This window comes from Acanthopagrus latus, chromosome 24 (genome assembly GCF_904848185.1).
Source record: "Acanthopagrus latus isolate v.2019 chromosome 24, fAcaLat1.1, whole genome shotgun sequence".
NCBI lineage: Eukaryota > Metazoa > Chordata > Actinopteri > Spariformes > Sparidae > Acanthopagrus > Acanthopagrus latus.
This window is the reverse complement of record NC_051062.1, coordinates 12,350,287-12,374,490: the sequence shown is the minus strand read 5'-3', so window position 1 is coordinate 12,374,490 and position 24,204 is coordinate 12,350,287. Positions and strand designations below refer to the sequence as shown.

Here is a 24,204-nt window from a genome sequence, read left to right as displayed (position 1 = left end):
ACTTTAATCAGCCAGCGCCGCAGGTTTATTTGCATCAGTTCTTTAAGATGGCACCCAGGTGAACGAGGATAATTGTTGTTCGGAGCAGCTGCCCCGACAGCGTTTTTAACTTCCTCCTCCCAGCATGCTCTGGATCTCTCTCCCCTTCCTCCGTCAGGTCTTGCTCCTTTTTTTTTTTTTTCTATCCTCTTATCGATCCTGCACCTTCCTCCTCAGTCGCCACCTTGTTTTCTTAAAAAAAAAAAAAAAGGTCCATTGCTTTGTCACTTTATCCTGATTTAACAGTCAAAGATTCCTTCCACCTTCTGTCTCCCCTCCCTCCTAACTGGTATCCATTTCCTCCTCCCTCGTTCCTCCCCTCCATCCCTCCTTCCATCAGCGGTCTGTTCGCTAATCAAACACCATCTGTCCTTCCATCCCCAACCTGTCAGGAACAGCTGCCAGCCGCTCTCTTAACAACACTTTTAACAACCCTGCCGCATCTTCCACGGCCCGCCGCCGCCACCGCCGGGCGGACGCCGCTCGACGAGGGCCGCCGCGAAAAACAGAAACCACAGACGATCATGTGCGATCAGCGGCGTTCGGGAGCATCCATGTGCAGCCGATCAGAGGAAAAGTGAAGGAGGAGAGATTGCGAAAACTTCTACTGGCCTCTTGTTGAACCTAAGGAAGCGCCGCTAGGAACCGCGGGCGAAGTAAATAAAATCGTCCAAGATAAAGAGTAATAACGAGCGAGCGGAAGGTATAAACGGAGAGATAAAACAAAGGAGGAATGGCGCTCGGTAAACGAGTGGAAGTCTAAATAGTAATCAAGGGAAGAATCAGCCGCCTGCTCAAAAAGGGGTTTAGAGCTAATGGTGGGAAGTAAAAGCTCCCAACACACACACACACACACACACACACACACAAATACAATTTTACACACAAGTGCCGCGCAATCACCGCTCGCGTACAAACACACACACACAAAAAAAAAAGAAGATTACAATCATCTTAAAACTCGCTCGCACATAATAGTTTTCTCACACATTTAATACAATCATCCCTCACCGACACGCATCACAAATATAATCACTTGCCATCACACACACACACACACACACACACACACACACACACTCGCTGCACAAAACTGCACTGCTGTTGTCGCGAACATGCCAAGACATTTTCAAGTGTTATATCCTGAGGAACTTCCCCAACCAATCATCGGCACATAGGCCAGATGTTCACTGGTGCTTCAACGCAATGTTCTGCTGGCACACACACACACACACACACACACACACACACTGAGTGTAACACTGGCTGGCATCTTTGTCTCCGTCTCCCTTTACGCATACAAGCATTTGATATGAGACCGAAACGCCAAGACTGCACTTTTTCATCGCACAAAGGGGGGGAAAGGGAAAAAAAAAAGGAAGAAAGGGAGGCGAGGAGGAGAATAAAGGAGTGAGACGAGACAATAAAACATAAAACCATGTGGATTAAAAAAAAAAAAAAAAAAAGGAGGTGATGGAGTTTTCTCAACATCACGCGGGGCTGTAAATGCAGCAGCAGCGGCGCATCGAGGTGCTTCAGGTAAGTGATAACACCTCATCAAAAACACCTACAGGGACGCCTTCATGTACTTACATGAAGCCCCGTGTTTGTTTATGCCGTTCGTCGGGCCAGAACAGAAGACGTGAGTGGAAGATCGTTGGAATGTGTTGGTAACGTTTGAATTAAGGGTCCGTGAAACAGGCGTATTAGACCTTTATGAGTCCTTATAGATGCGTATTAGCAGTTACAGTGCTGGTAGCCGCTGTAGTCATGATTCCTTCCCAATACTTTCTGTTTAATACATTTTTATAAAGATCATATTGTCTGATCGATACGCCGACCCCTGTATCGATATAAGTTTACCATTAACAGGTCGACGGCCTGATTGTAAAGTTACGTATCGGTTGACGGAGGCTTTGCTGCTGATTCTGCAGAGCGTCTCTCAACTCTCGTAAAAAGGTTAAAGGTCAACGCGAGAGTGTATCAGACTGCACCAAATTGTTACGTATCCAAAATGTATCGTCCCTGATTCGTATCGAGCTGCGTATATCGAATATATTAATATAACATCTATGTGTTGGCTTCTTCCCACAAATCCGAGCTGTAGTTTGCGCCAAATTCGACTGTACCTCAGCGGTGGAGCACAGTTAGCGTCATTCACAATGAGGATACGCCGCGTGTGCTTACGTAGATCTCAATATTGTGCATTACATTGAAAAAAAGCATTATTTGGTATTAAATTAATGGTTGTTGGTAACGTTCACATGTAACTTCCCTCTGGTAATCACTGATAAACGCATAAAAAAAGCTAATAAAGCCACAAAAAAGCTTCATAAACATTACAGGTACATTTCTTAAACTCAGTTTACATGTTTGTAATGCTAATAGAAGCAGTTTAAGGTTCTGTAGCAGTCTGTAAACTGCAGGTTCAAGATAAATGCTCACATGGTCTTAAGATAAAATAGCATCTTATTGGGACTAAACACTGATCAACTACAGCTACGAAGGATTTGTACATTTCTTTCGTACCTTTAAATTGACGGGTTGATCACTCAGCGTTCGCACCTTTCACGTGTACGAGGTGTGAAATGAATTACAGGTGAAACTAAACGAGGTGGCTGAAGAAAGATCGTCCAGAGAAGAAACTCGGCTGATTTGATTGAACGAATAATAGTCGCAGCCAGAGGAGGATTTTATTCGCTCTCTCTTCTCTGTGTGTTCAAAGAATGACAGAAATTAATTTATTGAAAATGATGTTTCGAGGACGCCCGGCACCTTTTTGTTGCAGTCGATGCTTTTTTTTTTTTTTTCAATTAATGCTACCTGATAAGCTTTTGCTCAGCGGGTGTGTGGGGGAGTCATTAAAACAATGTCATGTTGTCGAACACCAAAGCAGACGAATAAACGACTCGCCGGGTTAAAGATTTTTTTTTTTCTTTTTTCTAGCAGGACACCACTACAAAGACGCAATCAAAGGCACTTATGCAGATTTTTTTTAGAGATTATTTGATGTTGGAAAAGTTTTACAGCTCGTGGATCCATCAAAGCTTTTAAACTTTTATTCATCAAATCATTTTTTTTGTCGTCAGACGTCCTGACGGGCGGCGACTGGACGCCCTGCGATGGTTAAAACTCAACCAGCGGCGAGAGGAGACGTCTGGGGAGGGAATCGATACAGGCTCACACAGGGCAGATACAGGGGGCTCACACACACACACACACACACACACACACACACCAATTCAATGCTTGCAGACACACACACACACACACACTTTTGGCATTTGCTCAGACACACATGCAGCGAGCGAGCGTGTCAGCCACGCGTCTCGTGTCCAATAAGGGCATTAGGTCCGTCAATAAGAGCCTTTCAAGAATACCAGGGGTTCTGTCAACTGACACACACGAGGACAGATAATACACCCTCATTTGAGCACACACACACACACACACACACACACACACACACACACACACACACACACACACGAGGGCTTACTCTCACTTTGTCCTTTAAGCGGACAGAAAAGGAGTGAAGCCCGGGGCCGTTCCATTTTAATCCACCTCTCCTGACATCGCTCGACTCCCACGTTTTCATGTTTCCTCCTCGTCTCACGTCTCATCTTTCACACCTTGCTGTCCTTTATATATAAATATATATAGATATATAGGATAAGTTCTTTATGATGCATTTTGTTCAACAGTAATGAGTCAGATTCCAGCGATACGCTTTGATGATGGGTCGATTTAAAATGCATTTGTTGTGCTCAGAGACTTTTTTGTGTTGAATATCTGAAACATAACTGATCACACAAAATTAAGTTTGCACAAGTCAGAGCAAACTTATCCGCTGCTTTGAGCCCGATACGACCTGAATGAGAGGCAGGTTTTATTACGAGCCGATCCGGTCCGAAAAAAAAAACGCAAAAATTTGGCCTCGGATAAAAAATAAAAAAAAAAGATAATAACCGAAATATCCAACTAACTGAAGAGTCCTTGAGCAAGCAAACGAATCCTGTTCAGGGCTGCTGAGTTATTCTCTTCAGGGACAAAGAGGTTAATAAAACAATACGACAATGGGAAACAAATCCAATCAAAGGTGAGGCATTGTTGGAAAAAGGCCACCAATTTATATTTAAAAAAAAAAGATCAGAAAAAATGTATCTTCACATTTTGGAGCTTCTGGTGCATTCAGGGTGGAAGAAGTTAAAACAGAGCAACAGCTACTCAATCAAAAGTTCAACTTCAGGACAGCAAGTCACAAATATTAAACGTGCAGCACCTGAAACACGGATGGATGATATAGATGTTTGTTAGACGATACTGATGAACGATGACGAGCTGCTTCCTGTGGCCGACACCTTGATATCAGCTCCTGAACGATACGAACTTTATGACACTTCTCGGCATAACCTGGTGTTTTTCCTGCTCGCCCTCGAGACAACAAGCTGCTGCATCGCTGACGCTTCTCCAAAAGACATTTTTCAAGACTCAGTAGTTACGATGCTTTTAGTCGGTGCCTTGAAAGTGCATATGTTCGGTACCGATCACTAGAGAAGGGCTTTAAAAAAGTTCTTTAACATCATCGATCTGTCAATACTATTTCAATAGATTCTACTCGTTTGAATCGGTTAGCCCGTAACATGTCAGAAAATAATGAAAAATCACAATCACAACGTCACAATTTCATTCCCTCGGTGAAGTCTTCCCATTTCTTCATTCGTGCGACCGACAGTCCAAAATTTAAACAATTAAAATTAATTAAAAACAGCAAGTGGTGATCTGAACATTTGTGCTGTGTCGTGGGTTCAGGAGTCGACTCTCCTCTACTTCGACCTTCAGCACAAAGCAAAAATCTTCAGGGCTGCTTTTAGATAAAACACGTAGGCGACACGCGGAGCAGCTGCACACGTGTAAACGCTCAGAGTCTCTTGAGCTTAGCGTCTGTGTTGTCCCTTTGTTAAAAGGCCCCACGGAGGGCCAAGGAATTTCATTTATCGAGAAATGGATAGGGCTCGTGGAGGAGCCCTCTTCAGAAACGAACACACGTGCTATAAATAACCGAACGACACACGCCGGAGGAACCGCTCACCAACGCTCATTGAGGAAAAGCCGAGAGGAGACAAGAAGGCGAGGACGGCGCGTGTCCTCAAAGTTTGTAAGAAAGAGGATCTTTGACGCTCTTTCGCTGATTACTGATGACTTATTTCCTTCCTTTCTTCATCTTTCCTCCAGAAATTTGAAGAAACACAACAGTGAAGCACGTCTAAAATGACAAATCGTGAAACACTAAATCAAACAGGTTGACGTCGAACACGCCGATGTACCGCCGGCGTCTCAGTCACTTCGGGGTGAATAGAAGAAGAAACGGAGGAATGTTGTATATTTATGACTCCTGATGGGTTTAAGACACGAGGATGAGGATGCAGAGGGACAAGAGGTCTTGAGTTCTGCTCCTCGTCTTTCTTGACATCCGTCCTTCTTAAGAAAGGTCAGAGGTCAGTGGGTCACCGAGCGCGCCAACACAGCCGCAAAGACCCATCTCGATTAAACAATCTTAACGCTTACGAAAGAAGAATTCAGTCCCTTGATGGAGAACGTGGAGGGTGAAAGCAGTGAAGAGATGATCTACGACAACCGGCATGAAAGAGAAGCGGCAGGGGGGAAGAATCTCCGGCGTCCGGCACACAAACAGACCGCAAATAAAGCTGCGGCGGCTGCTTTGAACACGCGGCGGTCAAGGTTCAGCGGCGGGTCAACTGGTGGACCGGGGCGAACACACACGCACACACACACAGAAACACAAAGACACTTGTGGACAGCTGTCAGTTGGCGGCTAAGCAGGTCCGAGGTGAAACAATGGAGGCCTGAAGGAGAAACGCCCGAGAGTTTTATTGGGGTTAAAACAAGGTTAAGCTCTCCGATTGGCATGTGCCGCGGTAAATCAGCGCCAGACACGCCAAGAATCTTATGTGTGTTTATAACACGCAAACATCCTCCAGCACCAATTCTTTTTACAGTTACTGCGAACATTACGAGGCACAGAGGAATCCCCCCGCCCTCCTCCTCCTCCTCCTCCTCCTCCTCCTCCTCCTCCTCCTCCTCCTCCTCCTCCTCCACAGTGATGTCAGCAGTGAGGCGAGCTAACGAGTACTGCAGCGTTTAATTGCTTTTGAGGTTAAAGTGGTAGATTTACAAGGAGAGAAACTTGAAAAGTCCCAAATTAAAGTGGAAAATATACAAGAAAATACCGAAAATTCAAGGGATTATTCAGTCAGAAATGTAGAATTATTAGAAGATATTATGTTCAGGTGTTCGAGAAACAAACTCAGATATTCTGAGATTTAAATTGCAAATTCCTGAGAGAAAAACTTGTGTTTTTGCTTCGATTAAGGTGGTAAATATGCAAGAATCTACGTGAAAGCACTTGCAAATGTTTCGACTTTATAACCAGAGAATATTCGAGACAGAAAATCAGAATATTCTCTCAGATTATGGTGGTAAGTCTTTGAGAAAGTGAATATTTTAGTTGTTTTCTTGTAAATGTGCCACTTTAATCTGGGAAAATCTACATAAATGAAAACCGAGCTACAGTTATCTATCGATATGTGCTGATCTTCAGGTTTATCGTTTACTGAAAATACAAAACAAAAAGACAAAGAAAAGCTTCCTCAGGTTTTTATTGACAGACATTTTACTGGATTAAATCCACTTTCGAAACCCACATTTGAGAATAAAAACCAGCTGGAATTTGTTCTCAGATACAGAAAAGCTTTACAGAAGTGATAATATCCAGAAAATATCAGAAAAAAAAACATCAAAATCCAGCTCGTCTTTGCAGCCAGTTTGTCAGGAAATGTGACAAAAACAAACTGCTGAAAAAGAAGAAAGATGCACACACACACACACAGTAATCAATTAGACATTGTTTATCCATAACAATGCGCTCCAGGGTTTTTCTATTCAAAGCCTCTTACGGCGCCTGTTGCACTGTATAATACAGCAGCGCCTGGTGTTGCATGTCACCATGTGATGCTCTTTTGCTGCCCCCTGCCTTCTCCTGCAGTCCAGAGGAGATTGAGAGAGTCGGATAAAAAAAATTAAAAAAACAAAAAAGGCAGAAACTAAGCCTCCGAATGAGGAGAACATATGATGATAATGAAATGTTTTTAGAATATTAGGAAGATTACGTTTCTCCGGCTCGAAGATTACTGGTGATATTAAATGTCGGGTTCAAAAGTCCAAAACAAAAAAGTCTCAGAATAGAAGAAACTCAGCATTTGATTTAAAAAAAAAAAAAAAAAGAAATGGAATAATGTGGAGCAACAAATTGTTTGTCAGTAATTTAAATATTTGGATTCAGCGTAAAGGAAAACACTTCCTGTAAACACAACACAACACATGACAGCGTCACAGAATCATGTCTTGGAAACTTGTATCTTGAAGTAAACGTGTTTTTTGACGTGACCACAACACAAACTGCTCCATAATACAACATTTATGCCTCAATATTGGTCTGATTTGAATTCTGCATGCATGCAAAAAGCACGACTCATCGTGAACCTCGAGGAGCTGCAGACTCTTCTGCTGCTGGTCATCACGTCTAAATCAGTCGAACCAGCAACTTTAGAAACACGACTCGAAGCCTGGAGAGATGAATTCACAAGATCCTGACGATGGCGAGAGTCCAGCCATCTCACACGGTGAGTGTCGATGGGCATGGATCACAAAAGAGATTTAAGTTTAGGGACAAAAACAAAAGCTGAAACAAACAAAAAAAAAAAAAAACAGCCTCAGTTAATAAATGATGAGTCCCATCATGTTTTCTACATCGTCACTCTTTCAATTTCATCAGTTGTTTGATGCACATTTGTGAGGATTTCCTTTCTGGTGATTCATTTTGAGAGTCTGATCTAAATTATTTTCTCTCCTGTAAATCTGCTTCAGTTTTACAAGGTGGAAAAAAAAAACTTTTTTCCATGTGTGGAACAAAACAAATTCTGCAGAGAAGAAATATTTTTTAAAACGTTTCATACGACGTTTTGTCTTGACGCGTTTTCACAGATGGAAGCAGAAAGAACAGAGTCATCAACAGAGGAGAGAAAACAACTTTGTCGGACTTTGAAAAGTCTTTCTTGCCTCCTTTTCTCTGTATTCGGTGAACTGGACTGAAGAAAACAAGCCAAACTGAACAGAACCGAGGGAAGATTGAATACCCGGCCCGGTTTGTTGATCCAAATCCATCTATTAGAAAGCTTCTCTGCTCCTCAGACGCTTGAAGGAGGAGAGCAATAACACAAACTGACAAACAAGATGGCTGCCCAGTGTTTTCCAGATGAGAGCCCTAAATTGAGTGGATGCAGGACCCGGTTAAGCCCGGCTGCGTTGTTACCGGGAGGGGGTGGAGGCTTTAACGGGCCGGGCCGGGGCCGATGTTCTGTGATTGAATGCTGTAACCTGGACCGTCACCCCTCCTGTCATTATAACACAGTTTCTCCTTGAGAACTAAATCTACTTACGATTGTTTTTATATTTCTTTTTCATATCTTCCTTATCATTTTCTTTAATTCGAAGCGACAATCTGGACGTCGTAATCCATCACGGATTTATCATTTCCCCATACGGTCCGCCGCCCTCCCCCCTCGGCCAAATAATCGTAATGATTTAAGACTCGGGACTCGACTCAAGGGGGATAGAGAAGAAGGGGGGATGAAAAAAGGAAAAGAGGGAGGGGGAGAGAGAGCAGCGACAAACCAGAGAGAGATGAAGAGAGAGAGGGAGGAGGGAGGGACGGGTTCAAAGAAGTCTCTTATTAATCAAGACGAGGAATAAAAACGAGGTTGTAATATTCACAAATGGTGCCCAAGCTGTGTGCACACTCACCCCTCCACCCCTCCATCCACCCATCCACCCATCCATCCATCCATCCATCCCCCCCCCCCCCCAGGTCCTCCACGCTGCCTTGATAGCATTAGAAAAATGAAAACGAAATCTTTAGATTAGAAAGATTGGAAAAATTGAATTACAGCGGTGGCGCGGGGGCCGAGTGGATGAGCGAGAGCCAAATCTTCATCTCGGACGGAGCGCGAGTGAAAATGATGAAAAATGAAATAGGGTGTATGTGGAGGGAGGGAGGGAGGGAGGAGAGATAAGAAGTCGGGGTCGTCACCTGGTTGGTTTTCGGGCCGCTTTTCTTTCAATCCTGAAATCCAACAATCAGTTTAAGCTTTTCGACCAGACTGTAACGACAGGGAGGAGGAGGAAGAGGAGGAGGACGAAGAGCTCATTCAACATTTCTCAAAGTCTTGCTGACACCCTGAAACACTTTAACTGCAGCTAGAAATACAAATTAAAGTCATTATTTGTGTGATATTGTTCAGTTCTGGGGAGGGAACTCTTAGTCCACCTCCTCTGTTCGAAGATGGATCACCTAACCTTTGCTACCAACATGAAGGCCGACTGTCAGGACACTCCCACACACACACACACACACACACACACACACACACACACACACACACACACACACACACACACACACACACACACACACACACACACACACACGGTTTACAACCCTGCAACTCCCCTCCAGTTCTTGGGTGAGAGGTGAGACGTCTTCAAGAACCTGAAACAAGTCCAGTTTCCTCCGATACAGCACCTAGAACTGATCTGAGCAGTGAAACAACATCACACCGGGTCGGATATTTCACGTTCTCCATCGGTCGGCTTGACTTGGACGGCAGAATAAGAAATAATGGTGAAGAAGAGAACGACGGACTTCAAATCACTGAACTCTGGAGGGGAATTTCATGAAAACACTTGATATTTTAAAAGTAAAAAGACGTCTGTTCAAAGTGATTCGTCTTGTAAATCACATTTCAGTTCAGTCACACAGATCAGAGGGACGTGACCTCACATGGCCCGCTGCTGCAAATCTGCTCCTGTTAGAAGAGCAGCAGCGCCCTCTACAGGTGTGAACAGGTGTGAACAAGGACGTGATGAAAAGGGACAGATTACCACAGTGCACGCTGTTGCACGCAGGAAATAAATGGTGAATTATGAGGGGAAAACTACATTTTTTTCTGGATTATTATCCGTTTTATGACACAGTCTTAATGTGTGTGCAGTTCTGAAGCCACTGCTGACAACAACAAATGAATAATTTTCAACTTATCACTCACTTTGTATTAAATATTGAAGGAAATCCAATTTAATTCAGGATTAACAGTATAAATACGTCTGTTTGGGACATTCTGCACACATTTATTTGGACGCTCTCCCTGAAGAGAAACACTTCTGTTTGTTATTTGATTAAAATGCGACTCAAGGTGACGTCCGCTTCATGTTCTGTTGCTCTTCTCAATAAATGATTAGATTTTTCTTTTAAAAAATAAATAAACTTAAACTGTGTTTTAGGAGGGAAACTTTTTGTGTGGCTGATTTTATTTGCAGAGCCCAGAACAACAATGTTGGACAAGCATTTCAATTGTGGGTGTTTTGTGAGTATAATTAAAAAGGTAAATGTTCAATTTTATCCTTTTCCACAAGTTAAATGTAAAGTGTAAACGTTTGTTTCCATCATGTTGAGTCAGTGTTAATAAAATAAGTTAGTCTGATTAATGAATGCAGACTTCTGCATAAACTTTGTGTTTATTCAATTACATATGAAGTTTGTAGAGGGACTCAAGTGTTCATATTCCCTGTATGTGAGCTCATACTTACAGAAATAAAGCTCATTCTGACTGACAATCACTGTTTTTACCATCATCTTTGTTGTCATGTTGCTCCAATGGAGGATTTTATTTCAGCTTGCAGTTCCTGTCAGTCTCCACCAGGTGTCCTCACAGACTAATTATCATTTCCCTGTCAAGCTCAGCTGTGTTGGGTTCAACATGCCTCTCTGATTTCTCATCGTGTGACTTGATTCCCGCGTTACCTTTTGGCGTAATTACCGCTGAGGATGCAAACAAACTTGTAATCTGCGAGCTGAGCGTGATCACTTCATCTGTTTGGTAGATACTCAGATTAACTGTTACTGTTCTGTCTTGTGCTCCATCCAGCAGAGAGACGGAGAGGATTAACTCTCTGAGCCACCAGGGGCCCTCAGTGATCCGCAGTGATCCATCCCAGCCAACAGCTCAGTCCTGCTCTCCACAATCAGCTGTGAGCTGGATGCAAAAAAAAAAAGAAGAAGCTATTCCTGTATTTTGTCACGCAATCCCAGCAGCCATGTTCGGCTTCGGCTGCCCGTAAAGCCACGCGGGTTTTCCAGGAGGCAGCGTCTGCTTAAAGCCGTCGAGCTGAGGCCGATTAATGCTTTTTGACTCCGGAGGATTGAGAGACAGTGAAAACGAGAGAAATGATAACAACAATGTATTAAAGCGTTCAATTAAGCGTGACAGCTCAGAAACGGCTGGTTCCGTCCATCTCTGCCGCTCCTTTCATTAATCTCCTTCATTCATTCATTCTTTCAGTCATTCATACAAAAAAAAAAAAAACACAAAGAAATGTTCCCAGTCTTGGACTTAAAAGGGAATAAAAAAGACAAAGTAGTACAAATATTAAAGCCGAGAGCACCGGGGTTGTGTGACAGATTGGAAAAGGCTCAATCCGAGCTCAAAAAGACAGATTGGCAGACGACTGGCATGTAGCTCAACTGGTCCGACTAATGTTGTCAACATCGCCAGCGTGAGTGGTTTCAGTCCCATCGGGGCCAGCGATACCGAGGCCCGCACGCAGGGATTCTGCTGTGAAAAGGCTTATATAATCGACTGTACGAGGCCTCCAGAGGCCACACGAGAACACCCGGGGCGATTCGGTTTGGGATGGACGCGGACGAGAGGAGGGGAGTTTAACCACCGGCAGCTTTAAAGCTTCTCATGTCGTGTATTTGAAGCAGAAACATCCCAGACAAGATTTCCTGCTGCTGTCCCCCCCCTGATTTATCACAGTTTGCTTTATGATGAGCATTTATGTGATTCTTCGCCCCTGCAGGGTGTGGAAATGTAAACCCGGATTAATGGGGTCATTAGAAAATGCACCTTTTTTTTTTTTTTTATCCTGCAAGATGAATTACGCTTTGATACTTCGTTCCACCTCAGTAGTTCACTACCTTATTATAGCTCGTCTCCTCTAAATGGTTGGTGGTTGTCAGATGCCTGGAAGAAAAAGAAGCATCACCTGTGTTCGGACCACGATGCAAGGATGAGTTTTTGCACAAATATCTAAATAACGACAAAAGTTAACAGACAACTTTCCAACTTTCCTCCCCTCCTTCTATCTTGTCTCCTAGATTAGAGAGTGTTACTGTTGTCGCAAAGACAGCGTTAGCATCATGGCTACCGCTAATGGCCTCGCTAACGTCAAAAACAACAACAACAACAACAACAACAAGAATCCCAGTTTTGATGCACAAACTCTGATGTCAGCACTGTTAAATGACAGTAACAGTAACACAACTGGTTGTGACAATAAGAAGGCAGGTGTTGTTTCTTACAGTTGTTCCAAAGTTACCTGAGGAAAACATGGAAAACAATAGAATATCCAATTTTAAGGGAGGCTGAATAGCTTTGTGAAAGAATCAACCTACATGCAGATGATGTCAGTTTGTGCAATCGATTCTTCTTCTTGTGCCTCCCAAAAAAAACAATTAAACACAGAAACGTTTAACGTCCACAGAAACTAAAGTAAGCTAGCTAACATTAGCTTCATTGTTGCACTAACCTTTGATGATAACGACATTAATTAGTCTTGTAGCTTGTGATCTGTTGGAGAAACTCATTAACCACTTTTTCCTTCATACTTCAGGTTTCTGAAACGACTGTTCTGACTGACATGACTCACACATTTGAGAAGCTGGCTGCACCGTATCATTGTTATATTTCCTTGACAAATGCAGATTAATAATTGATTAAACTACTTGAATAGTTAAAGATGTTCTGTCAGCCAAGGAGTCAATTAAAGAGAATACTGTTTGCAGCTCTAGTTTGGAGTATTTCTGTGTGTTTTGACCTCAATAACAACTCCTCCATATTCTGATGTTTAACGCTCTACATTCGGGTGCTGAAATCATCAAATTTGCATGTTTATGAAACCGATCCGGCTTTTGTTCTCGTTTATTGTCCCGTCTCTGTTTCTTGGCTTCACTCAAGTTGCTTCCAGCGTGACCCAAATCCACCACAGATGACATTCAAGCAGCTGTAACTGTGTGTTTTTTATAATCTATAGCGATGTGATAACTGGGAGGTGAGATGCAGGGAGTGAGCGCACGGAGGATGATGAACGTTGACGTCTGGACGCGAGCACGCCGGCGCCAAAACGGACGGATCATAAATCCAGTCGTCTGCAGGGACGAGTTCACGCGCTGTTAACACTCATTTACAGAGTCGCAGCCGAGTGTCGGGACGTTTAGTGGTTGAATCAAATGGGCAGGTGACGGATAATAAGTCACTGATCGAGGAGACATGAAAATATATACGTATGCATTCCTTTTTTCAGATAGAACTTGTTGATATGAGAAGATTGTGTGTCAGGCGATTGACAAATTGAGCATCAAGAGAATAAAAAAGGAGACAATTGTTGGCAAAACCGTGTTATATCCTCCTACTTCTGCACGGACAGAGTGTAGCAATGACTAGCAGAAAGTGTTTTCCTCTGAAGGAACGGGAGATGAGCCCTCTTATGTGCGACCGAGCTGTTTGTTTGCAGTCGCACGAGGGAATAATGTTGGAAAACAAGCAGCGCAAACTTAAATAACACCAACTTAGTTTACTTAGTGTGATGAAAAGGATATTAAACAACCAGGAAAATGTCTTTCTGTTGAGGGAAATGGTGCAAGGATGACACACATCTGTCATCCGTCTCTGTAGAGCGCATACCTCCCTTTAAATCAATCGAGGCTTATCCACAAGCAAATAAAACATATTTTAATCCGCTAGATGTAGATTTATTGTCATCTGCATCCGGTTCTGCTCACTCATAGCTACCAGCTAACTTAAAGCCTGATCTCACAATGTTCCCTTCCCTTTTTCCCGGATCCGCATCAAAAGTTGATGGGGTCCATTCTGGGCTGAGACTTATCCTCCATCCAAGTTTAATGGAAATCCATGCAGTATTTTTTTGTTCAATCCTGGTCGCAAACCAACCGGCCGAGAAACAGACACGGTGAAAACATACTGGCGACAGATCGTAACTAGGAAAACGACCATCCAACCATCAGTGTATGAACATGTATGAACTCAACCAAGGGAAAGAGATATTAGTGTGTTAAAACAAGCCACCAATCAAAACACAGAGATGGTTTGAACGCCACAAAATCCTTTAAAAAAAAAATAAAAAGTCTTAAAAACAAAAGATCCTTTCTCCCAATGGCACTGCTGAGCGCACACACACACACACTTTATATTTCCCTCACGTTTCCCTCATAAGTGGTCAGTTTTAGAGAGAGAGTGTGAGAAAGAGGGCGAGAGAGAGAGAGACTGTGGTCAGCGGGAGATTGCATAACGCGATTAGACTGCAGGAATCTGAGAGAGAAGTCCTATTGTTCGTGAGGGAGCGAGCGAGCGAGAGAGAGAGACTGTTGTTCGAGACCATGTGACACGAGGTCGGAGGTCAAACACACATGAACGACAGCGTGGACTGAGCAGGCGTCGCAGCGCTGAACATCAGTCCACCGCACCGTCTTTCTGGACTTGTAAAAAACTGGAGCTAATCATTTCCTCACGAGGTGGAGTGTAACGGTTTTCTTCGTAAGACTCAGGTGTGAGTGTGCAGCCCCGGGCTGAGCGCAGCAGCATCAGACCTCCTCTGTCTATTAATAATTAAACTGTAATGGCCAATACAGCCCGAGAGGCTGAGAGCCGTGCAGGATACACCAGGGTCTGTACTCCGATCCTGCAGGAGGAGCGGGATGAACGACGAACATGAACCAGAACTAAAACCAAGAAGATTCCTGCAGGTTGAAGCTTTTCCTTCACATCTAGGCCACAGCAATTACTTAAAAATACACATGTTCCGGCAGCAAATGAACGTGACGATGGTTTTCTAAACAATTCAGCGATTTCTCCCAGCGAAAGCCAACAGACAGAAGTAGAGCTGGATGAAAGATGCTGATGAAGAATGTGACACTGAAGTGTAAAGTGGCGAGACACAAGCAGCAGCTCCCGATACTTGAGCCTCCTTATAAAAAGTCAACTGAGATTGTGTCGTATGAAGAGCCATCAGAAGATGCTCGAGTCCACCAGCAGCTGCTTATCAACACTTCATCTCCACTGACAAGCTGCAGAGTATAACATCGATGCAACGTCTGTTTAGTTTCAATCCAAGTAACTCCGGTTTTGTCTGGTGGAACTTCATGTTGGTGGAGATTCGCAGCAGTTTCCTCGACGCTGGCTGCTCCGTGTTTTTCCTGCAGCTATAAAGCCAGACGGGGCGAGGCAGCGCCTCTAATTTATGATTTCATCAATCTGCTCCGACAAAAAAAAAAAAATCCCTCATCCCTCGCAGCACGGCGGCGTTATCTCTGTAAATATCTCTGCTTTCGCTCAGGATTACAAATCACTGAGAAAATGCTGCGAAGAGGAAGAAAAGAAGAAGATACAAGCAGCCATGTTGACTCATTACAGAGAGTTCTCTGCATAAATGAAGCTGGTAGACGAGCCAGAATAAAAATGCATTCTGCAACCAAGGGGTTTGGTTTTTTTAGGGAGACGTTGGCTTGGGACATTTTCCAGCCGTGTTTGTTTGCGTCTAGAACCAAATTTCTTTCACTGGAAGCCGGCGAAGTGTTTGTGGTGACCAAACAGAGTCGAGCCACGATGTTTCCCCGACCCGAACCAAGTGCCTGAATCTAACCAGAACAAAAGCACATCGCCTAAACAAACGTAAAGTTTCAACCTCAAGAAATCTACAGCTTCAGCTCAGCTCATTTACTCTGTTGTTTTGGTCGCGTCTGGATGTTCTCAAGTTGTGTTTGTGGCAACAAAACACAACATGATCTATCAACCTGTAACCAAAGTTGGTTTTGGTTCTTGATCCCAACCAGACTGCAGTGAAATGACGAAACACGGATCCACAGTTTGCAGAAATGTATTCTGATTGTGTTGGGAAGAGAGACGACAGAAGTTGTGGCGAGCCCCCAAAACGCTGCACAAAAACAAAAACATTAAATTGTTCTTTCTGGATCGACTGTTTACTAAAAATCGAGTCCCTCGAACTTTTAACGGCAGCCTGGAATGTTTTTCACTTGGGGCGAGGAAACGTTTAGCCAGAGTGAGTGTTGGTGTCTTTTCTCTAATGGCTGGCTGTCTGCCTCCATTTACAGCAGGACATTAGCCATCAGGAAATGGATTACATTTGGACGGGGAGCTACGCCGATCACACACACAAACACACACACACACACACACACAGCAGCAACAGATTAATCGGCAGTCTGGGAGTTTTCCTGCTGATGATGGACTTTTCTTCTTTTTCTAATCAAGCGCTCCTCTGCTTTGTCGCCCTCCTCCTCCTGCTGTCAGTGATAGTCTGACCTAACACACACACACACACACACACACACACACACACACTACTGTACACACCAGAGCTGATGCTGCTCTTAATAATTACCGCGGTGACGATGTGATTAATCAATCACCTGCTGATCTGAATCTGACAGATCTTAATGCAGCTCGTTATCAGTCCAGTTACCAGATGACCGGCTGATGAGTCGTCGCTCTCATTAAGTACTCGCTCCCTGCAGCACCTTAAAGGGACAGTTCACCCCAAACCACAACGTCAGTTTAAAACATTCAGAGCGTTTTCTACCAAAAACAAATTCTTCTTCTTCGTCTTCTTCTTCTCTTACTTTTCTACTCCTCCTTCTTCTCTTTGTTATTTCCTCTTCCTCTTCTTCATTTCCTCATTTCCTCATGCTCAGGGAGACTGAATTTAAGTCAGAACTTGATTATTTCGATTACTTATCGATGACATATCTTCACTTATGATGATTGCGCTCAAAACTGGCATGAACACCGGCTGTTTTGCGAGACACAAACAGCTAAAGAACCAGAGATATTTGGGTGGAAAAGGGAAACTTAATGTGTTAAATCTACAGGCTGCTGGATCAGCAACAGTCTAAGGAAGAAGACATCACAGTAATCATATTGGAAGTGATGGGACACAGATTTGGAGAATTGTCCTTCTGGCTCACGATTACTAAATAAACAGACTTGTGATTAGATCTCGGTGCGCCTGCCTGTTGCTGAGAGCATTGTTTAAATCTCCATAAAAACTTGGATGGTCGCCCTGCAGCTACGGCACCGCACTGCTCCCCAGTCCGTCTCTGCATCTGTACACTTCGCGGGAAACTGCCTCCACTGCAGACAAGACACACCCAAAAACACATAATACCCTGCAGTGAGGAGGAGGAGGAGGAGGAGGAGGAGGAGGAGGAGGAGGAGGAGGAGGAGGAGGAGGAGGAGAGAGTGGGGCCGGGTCTGCATGACAGCGAGGGGAAAGATAAAAGTCTGCATTCGAGCAAATGAAGGACTGATGGTGACTTGATGAAAATACAGACGGTTGTAAAAACAGAAACGATGAGCTGCTGCAGAGCTCGTCCGTCTGAACCTGTCCGAGCTTTTGTTTGCTGCGCTGCGACAGTAAAAAAGGGCTTCGACGTGAAGAGAGACCATCAATCCGCCGGTCCAAACATGCTGAACGCTGCCGTTTAGCCGCTCGGCCCCCGCGCCTTAATGGACGCTGTAGTTTTATTGCCTCTCTCGTGATTCATAGCTGTAGTCCTTCTGCCACTTTGCTTGCTCAGCTCCTCTTGAAGAACTCAGCGGAAAGTAAGTGAAAAGGTTTTATGTCCATTCTGGCACCGAGTCGGTTGGTGAGCTGGGAACTTTCGCAGTGCGTTTCCTCGATAAAGAGAGTGACGAAGGTGAAATGTCTGCAGCTGGTGCAGTCTTTAAATCAGAGTCTTAGTGTTAAATGGGCCACAATGCAAAGAGAAACTGGAAAACAAATAGGATAAAACATTTAGTAAACTATATATTACATCCAATACAAAAAGGGAACAGCACACGTTTACAAAGACGTCCACCGATCATCACGTCGTCTTTCCTCTGATACGTTTGCGATATAAACAAACAGATGAATAAATATTCTACTCCAGAAAGAAAGTCTGCCTATATGAGGCCTAAAATATAAGAAAATACAACAGAATCCAAATGTAGCAGGACACACAACATGAGAAAACACGTCACAGAGTCAAAAGAATATAAATGTTAAGACAGATATCTGGAGGAAACTCCCTGAACGATCCAAAGTCCGTGTCAGCCCAGAGAAATATATCGCACAAGAACAAGTCCAAAATGAACTCAGCATGACTGTATATATTCAACCTGTGGCTCCAACACGCTTTCCTCTTCTCAAAGTTGACATTTTGACTCATTCAGCACCGTTCCAACATTCAAGAGGCTCTCCAGTGATTCAGCAACACAGAGACTTTCCACCGCACGCCGGCCGAGCTGCAGTTTACAGCTGCACAATCAGCACGTGAATTATTGAATTATTGCCAAGACAAAGTGTGTTTTGTGAGGTTACGGTGACCTTCGACTTCTAACTTCATGTGTGGATGTTTGTGCCGAGTGTTTTCTGAGACATTACCTTCATGAGAACGTGATGGACGGAGGGACGATCACAGCAGAGAACGAGATATTTGGGTGAATCTCCAACAAATCATGGATCCTGCACTTCCACCCTGTAATGGTCATGGACGTTTAGTCTCATTTTACAAGTTTTCTGTGTTTTTTCTTGATTTTTCTGGCGTCTTCTGCTTACCTTCCTGTTTCCTTGTGCTCCTCACCAGCCTGAGCTTCCCTCCACACCTGCGCTGCACCTCCTTCATCAGCCCCTCCCCTCTTCCCCGTGTTTTTCCATTCATTCTCCTCACCTGTGACTCTCCTCCTCACTCCACCTGCACCTCATCCCCTCGTTAGTTTAGTTTAGTTGCTTTTAAATCCAGTTTTTTTTTTCAGATTCCCTGAGGAGAAGAGTTCTTGTTTAAAATAAAGGAAACTGGCTGCAAAATCTTCCACGTTGATTTTTGACGACACGAAGCAGAGTTTCTCAGGTTGTTTTGAGAATTAAAAGTCAAGTTATTGACTTATTTTGACATAAAAATGTTTTTGCATACATCACCAGAAGCAGGAAATGATCCCTGACTCCACTTTGGTTATAAAAAAATTCTCCCTATTTTTGACAGGAGTCTTGAACTCAAGTTGCAATATTTAAATATGAATTTATATCATTTTGAGATTATTATAATATTGAGAAACCTCCTGTCAGATCCACATGACTGAAACTAAACTCTATATTATATCCAATAACATCGTCCCACCCTCGTGATCGAGCAGCACTGAGCTCAGATTTCATGTCAGAACTGAACTGTTTTCACTGATTATCGTACAAAAATATCTATAACGTCATATCACTGATTTCTGTGAAGCTGGATCATATTTTATGGCTGCCGAGGTGCGTTACAGGTTGAACAGGTGACTTTGCTTGTCGTAAAAGTGAGGCCAGGCCTCAAAGGAACATGGGACACGACAAAGAATCAAATACTGAGGCGTTTCCAGCCACTTTTCATGATATACAGACTTTAACCCAGGTGTGCTAATAAGAGACGACGCTGCCGTGACCAACAGAAGCGCCTGGAATCTGTTTACAAGTCCAGTCTTTTGCCACTAGAAGGTCACTGTAGCAGAGTAAAGGTGTGGCGCCTGTGTTTGTATCTGTGTTTGTATCAGCGTCGAGAAAGACGATATATGTTAACGTAATCAGAATGCTGCAGCACGTCTGCAGGCGGCTTCTCCAGCGAGCCGTGCATGAATCTACACATGAGCAGCTCCGCCCACCCAATCACTGCGCCGAGATCCAATCAGAATGCACGCAAAACTGACTTAATGAGGAAGCTTATTAATATCTGAACGGACGTCACAAGCTCCTGCACAATACGTTAATCCCTCTGAGTGTGTGTGTGTGTGTGTGTGTGTCTGTGTGTGTGTGCACTGTGATCAATAAGCAGAGCTCCACCTGCAGGTAATTAAAGTGATTTATCTGTCAGAAGATCGATCAACTGCATATTGATCAGCTCTATAAAATGCCCCCATGGATAATCGCGTGCACACACACACACACACACACACACACACACACACACACACACACACACACACACACATCCGGATCTCAGCTGTTGTGTTCGCATGCATCCGAGCAGGAAAATCTGCAGCCATGTATGCATGTGTGTTGTGTTGTGTTGTGTTGTGTTGTGTTGTGTTGTGTTGTGTTGTGTTGTGTTGTGTTGTGTTGTGTTGCGTTGCGTTGTGTGTGTGACTCAGCTGCATCCTTCACTTTCCATTAGATTTCTCATGCACCTATAATTCAGCCCACATGCATCCAGATTCCTCCTCGGCTGGGGGAGGGAAAGCACTCCGGCACTCCGGCACTCCGAGCAGCTACGAGCACTACGGACCAACGTGGAGGCACATAGAACATTTACGAGAATCCGAGAGAGAGCAAGAGAGCGAGAGAGAGAGAGAGAGAGAGAGAGAGAGGAGGTATACTACGACAAAACATTCATTTTTCATACCGTCACGTTCGATCAAGGCACTGTCAGTGTGCAGCGTCCACAGGACTCAGAAACACTCCGCCTCAGTAACACTTCGCCTCCAGCGAGCTTTTGCCGTCAATAAATCACCAACACATCCAGGACTGACGGAAATCTGACGGGGGAAAGTTCAGAAACAAAGTCAAGACATTTCACTTTCTGAAGCTGATACTGATCGCAGAGTGTAATGGCTGCAGAGGAATGACACCAGTTCTGCTTTCACTAAGCTACTCGGTCTGCAATCAGGCCGGAGTTTTACTCCCAAAGGAAGCACGTGGTCACACAATCAGAACAGGAAATTGGGATTGTTTCTCAGGTAACAGTGGAACAACCCCTCCTGCAAAACAAGAACTTAATAATCAATCAAACTTAATAATACTGCATCGGCAGATAGTGTTTAATGGCAATTTATTGTTCAAAAACAGAAGAGGAAGAAGCAGAAAATAAGAGTTGAATATCTTCCGTTTCTGCGTCTCTCTGCAGGTTTTCCATTTTCAGGAAGTTGATACTAAATCAAGACGTGCTGGGGGAACAAGATGGATTCACAGGACTGGATGGTTGAATTCACATTTCGGGCTTGAGAGAAAAAAGAGGAGGATGAAAAGAGAGCGAGTGTGTGTTGCCTCAGCGCCACACCACCAGGGAATTAATTAACGTAATCAGAAACTCTTTCATGCTCCTCCAAAAACCGGCGTGCAGCGTAGAGGTGTGTTTGTCTTTCCACGTATTGTTGGTTTGAAGCCGAGTGATTCGCTGGGACACACGTGATGCCGCGTGATGGTGAAAATAAACAACAGAGTGAAGCTGTAATAATGTTAAATAATAAAGGTAGAGACGAAGGATCTGATTTAAATTGCATAATTATGTTTTTTGTGACAATCTGGTGTGATCTTTTATCTGAGAAAATCACTGGAGTTGTTGTTGTTGCCACCATTTCACTGTCAATCTGCCTCATTTCTACAAAAGTTTTACTATTTTCTCTTTTTTGGGGGGTGAGATACATGGTTTTCTTCATTTACATCACATGCAACAAGAAATTGCATGCAAGACTCAGACACTTTTCTTTTCTTTTTTTTGAGAATAACCAGTGAATTATACAAAAGTTACAACAAAAGTTTATACAGCGAACACAGAGCAACATTAGCATTCGTCTTGATTTTGTCCACCTAATGAATGTTGGTTGATTGGTTTGGATTGCACAAGAACTTCTGAAAAGCCTTTCATGAAACTCGGATGGAGGATGGGTCTTGGTTCAGATTATATGAGATGGATCTTTAATTTCACGGGGAACGACGCACAAATCTTAACGGGAAACAAATCAGGCATATTGAGGTGGCGCGTATCTACGAGCGAGTACAATCGAGATCTAGCTTATTTAAATATGTTTTATTTGATTTTGTGTACCGTTACACTGCACACATCAGTTCAAATCTCACTGTCCACAACGACGAGGGGAAATTCACTGTTTAGGTGCGTGAGAGCGCTAAAGAAGCTACGAGCCACTTAATGTTTCCTGCTTCCTCTTCCTGTTTTATACCCGGTGAGGTAATGACGGATGGGACGAGGAGCGGCAGAGAGAAGAAGAGGATTTTAAATTTTTAAGCAGCTATTCTTTCTCAATTTCAGGGCAATCCGTCCGCCGTTACATCACACATGGAGAGGCGAGGAATCAGCCAAAGCATCTGACTCCGGAGCTTATCTTCCATTGATTCGTCTCCTTCTCCTCCCCCTCTTCTCCATCTCTACCCTAAAACCTCTCCATCTTCCTGTCCGCCTCCACCTCCCTCTCCCCATACGATTTAATTTCTTCCCCTCTCTCCTGCCTCAGTCTCCTTCTCCCCTGGCGCATATTGCTCTTGTCTCTTGCTCTTGTTTTCACGCCTCGCCACTTCCTCCTCCACCTCTATCTCTTCGCCTTAATCGCAGCATCGTCTCTCCATCTCCCAGTGGTCCGGTTTTCCATAGTGTCACTGACGGTCTTAATGGCGCTGTCCCCTCTCTTTGCTCTCATCCCTCCATCCCCTCTGATCCCCCTCTTTCATCTCGTCCCTCTCATTCACTCGATCTATCCGTCTCTCCATCGGTCGTTATTTATTATTCATGAATCTGGTTCAGAGGGGGGGAAGAAAAAAGGAATGAAGATGCATCTGCAGCTTCAAGAGGACTCCTTTGCCAGTGTGTGTGTGTGTGTGTGTGTGTGTGTGTGAAGCTCCAGACTGATATTTTGCTGCTTGAGTAGAAAATTTAGCACGAACGTGATGAAGACGTTCGGCCGATTTAGGTACGAAACACAGTTATTTGGGAACGTTTTACTAAATATAATAGCGTGAAATGATCCAAAGAGTTCGCTGAGTGTTGTATCGAGGTATTGAAACACAACACGTTTGCCTTTTTTCATGTCTGGTTGTTTGGAGCGTCTTGGTCTCCGGAGAGTTTCAGGATGCCAGAATAAATAAAACCATCTTAGAGACCGTGATGTTCAGTTGGGATTTGCAGTTGCTGTTGGTGGACACGCAATCAAAGCTGCAGTCGATACGTCGATGAGTCTTAATCGTTGGACCATCGATTGGATGGATCGGGAAATCACCAAACTGACTTGTTTAATTTAAGTCAACAGAGAAGCAAACCAGCTGACCTTTACCCTCAGAAACATGATGAAAACAAAAGCAGGAACGTTACAGGAAAGTTATAAAGTTTATGTCGTTAGTCCAGAAGGAACTCATTTAACTTCAGTATTTTATACACTGTACTGGTATCGTTTTTTATCAGCTCTTCATATGTTTTGGATAAAAAATGATAATTTTAAAAGTGGCTATTGAATAAATGGTCTATAAAGGACAATCTTTCCCTCTGAACTGTAATGGAATCAAAGGACAACGTAGCGTAAAGTGTACATACTCATGTTCGTGTGCTTGATGTGAAACCAGCACAAAGCAGCTCAAAAGGTGTTTCATCACTTGAGAGTTGTTTAACATTACTGACCTTCGTTAGATGCCTATAAATAAGCATCACACTGCAGCCACGCTGCCTCCTGCTGAGCCCGAGGCTCTTCCTGTCCTCGGTAACACGAACTGACACCCGCCCACACACACACACACACACACACACACACAGTCCAACTACTTTAAATTCACTCACTCTTATTAATCAAACAACAGAACCGGCGGCCGGTTTGATTCACCTGTTAAATCGATGTGATCGAGAACCACAACTGGGACTCTGTCAGACGCACACGATGTTTCTCTTTCTTTTCACAGCGTCAGCAACATCAATCAAAGCCCCTTTTACAGGAGGGGGTGTTAACGTTCGAATCCATTAATTAGGCTCATTAGATCAATTGGACGAGCTGTGCGTCTGTCAGCACGTCCACCTGTTTTTCTCCCTGAAAGTCCAGGAGAGGAGCGGCGGCTTCAGCGTCCCTTTTAAGTATTCCGTCCACTCTCGAGACCGTTTGAAGCGGCTTCAAAAGAGGCCGCGATCGCTCAAAGTGCCGCGTGAGCTCG

The 24,204-nt window shown here is 43.8% G+C and overlaps 1 protein-coding gene across 2 annotated transcripts in view; it reads right to left on the bottom strand.

Moving 5' to 3' along the window:
- Positions 1-18,977, bottom strand: part of ccdc28a (coiled-coil domain containing 28A) — a 161,629-nt gene extending 142,652 nt beyond the window's left edge. For both annotated transcript variants that reach the window (XM_037091683.1, XM_037091682.1), the window contains exons 1-2: positions 18,871-18,977; positions 18,697-18,790 (exon numbers count right to left, since the gene is read on the bottom strand). The gene's annotated coding sequence lies outside the window, so the exon portion shown is untranslated. The remainder of the gene's footprint in view (positions 1-18,696; positions 18,791-18,870) is intronic.
- Between the last annotated feature and the right edge of the window lie 5,227 nt (positions 18,978-24,204).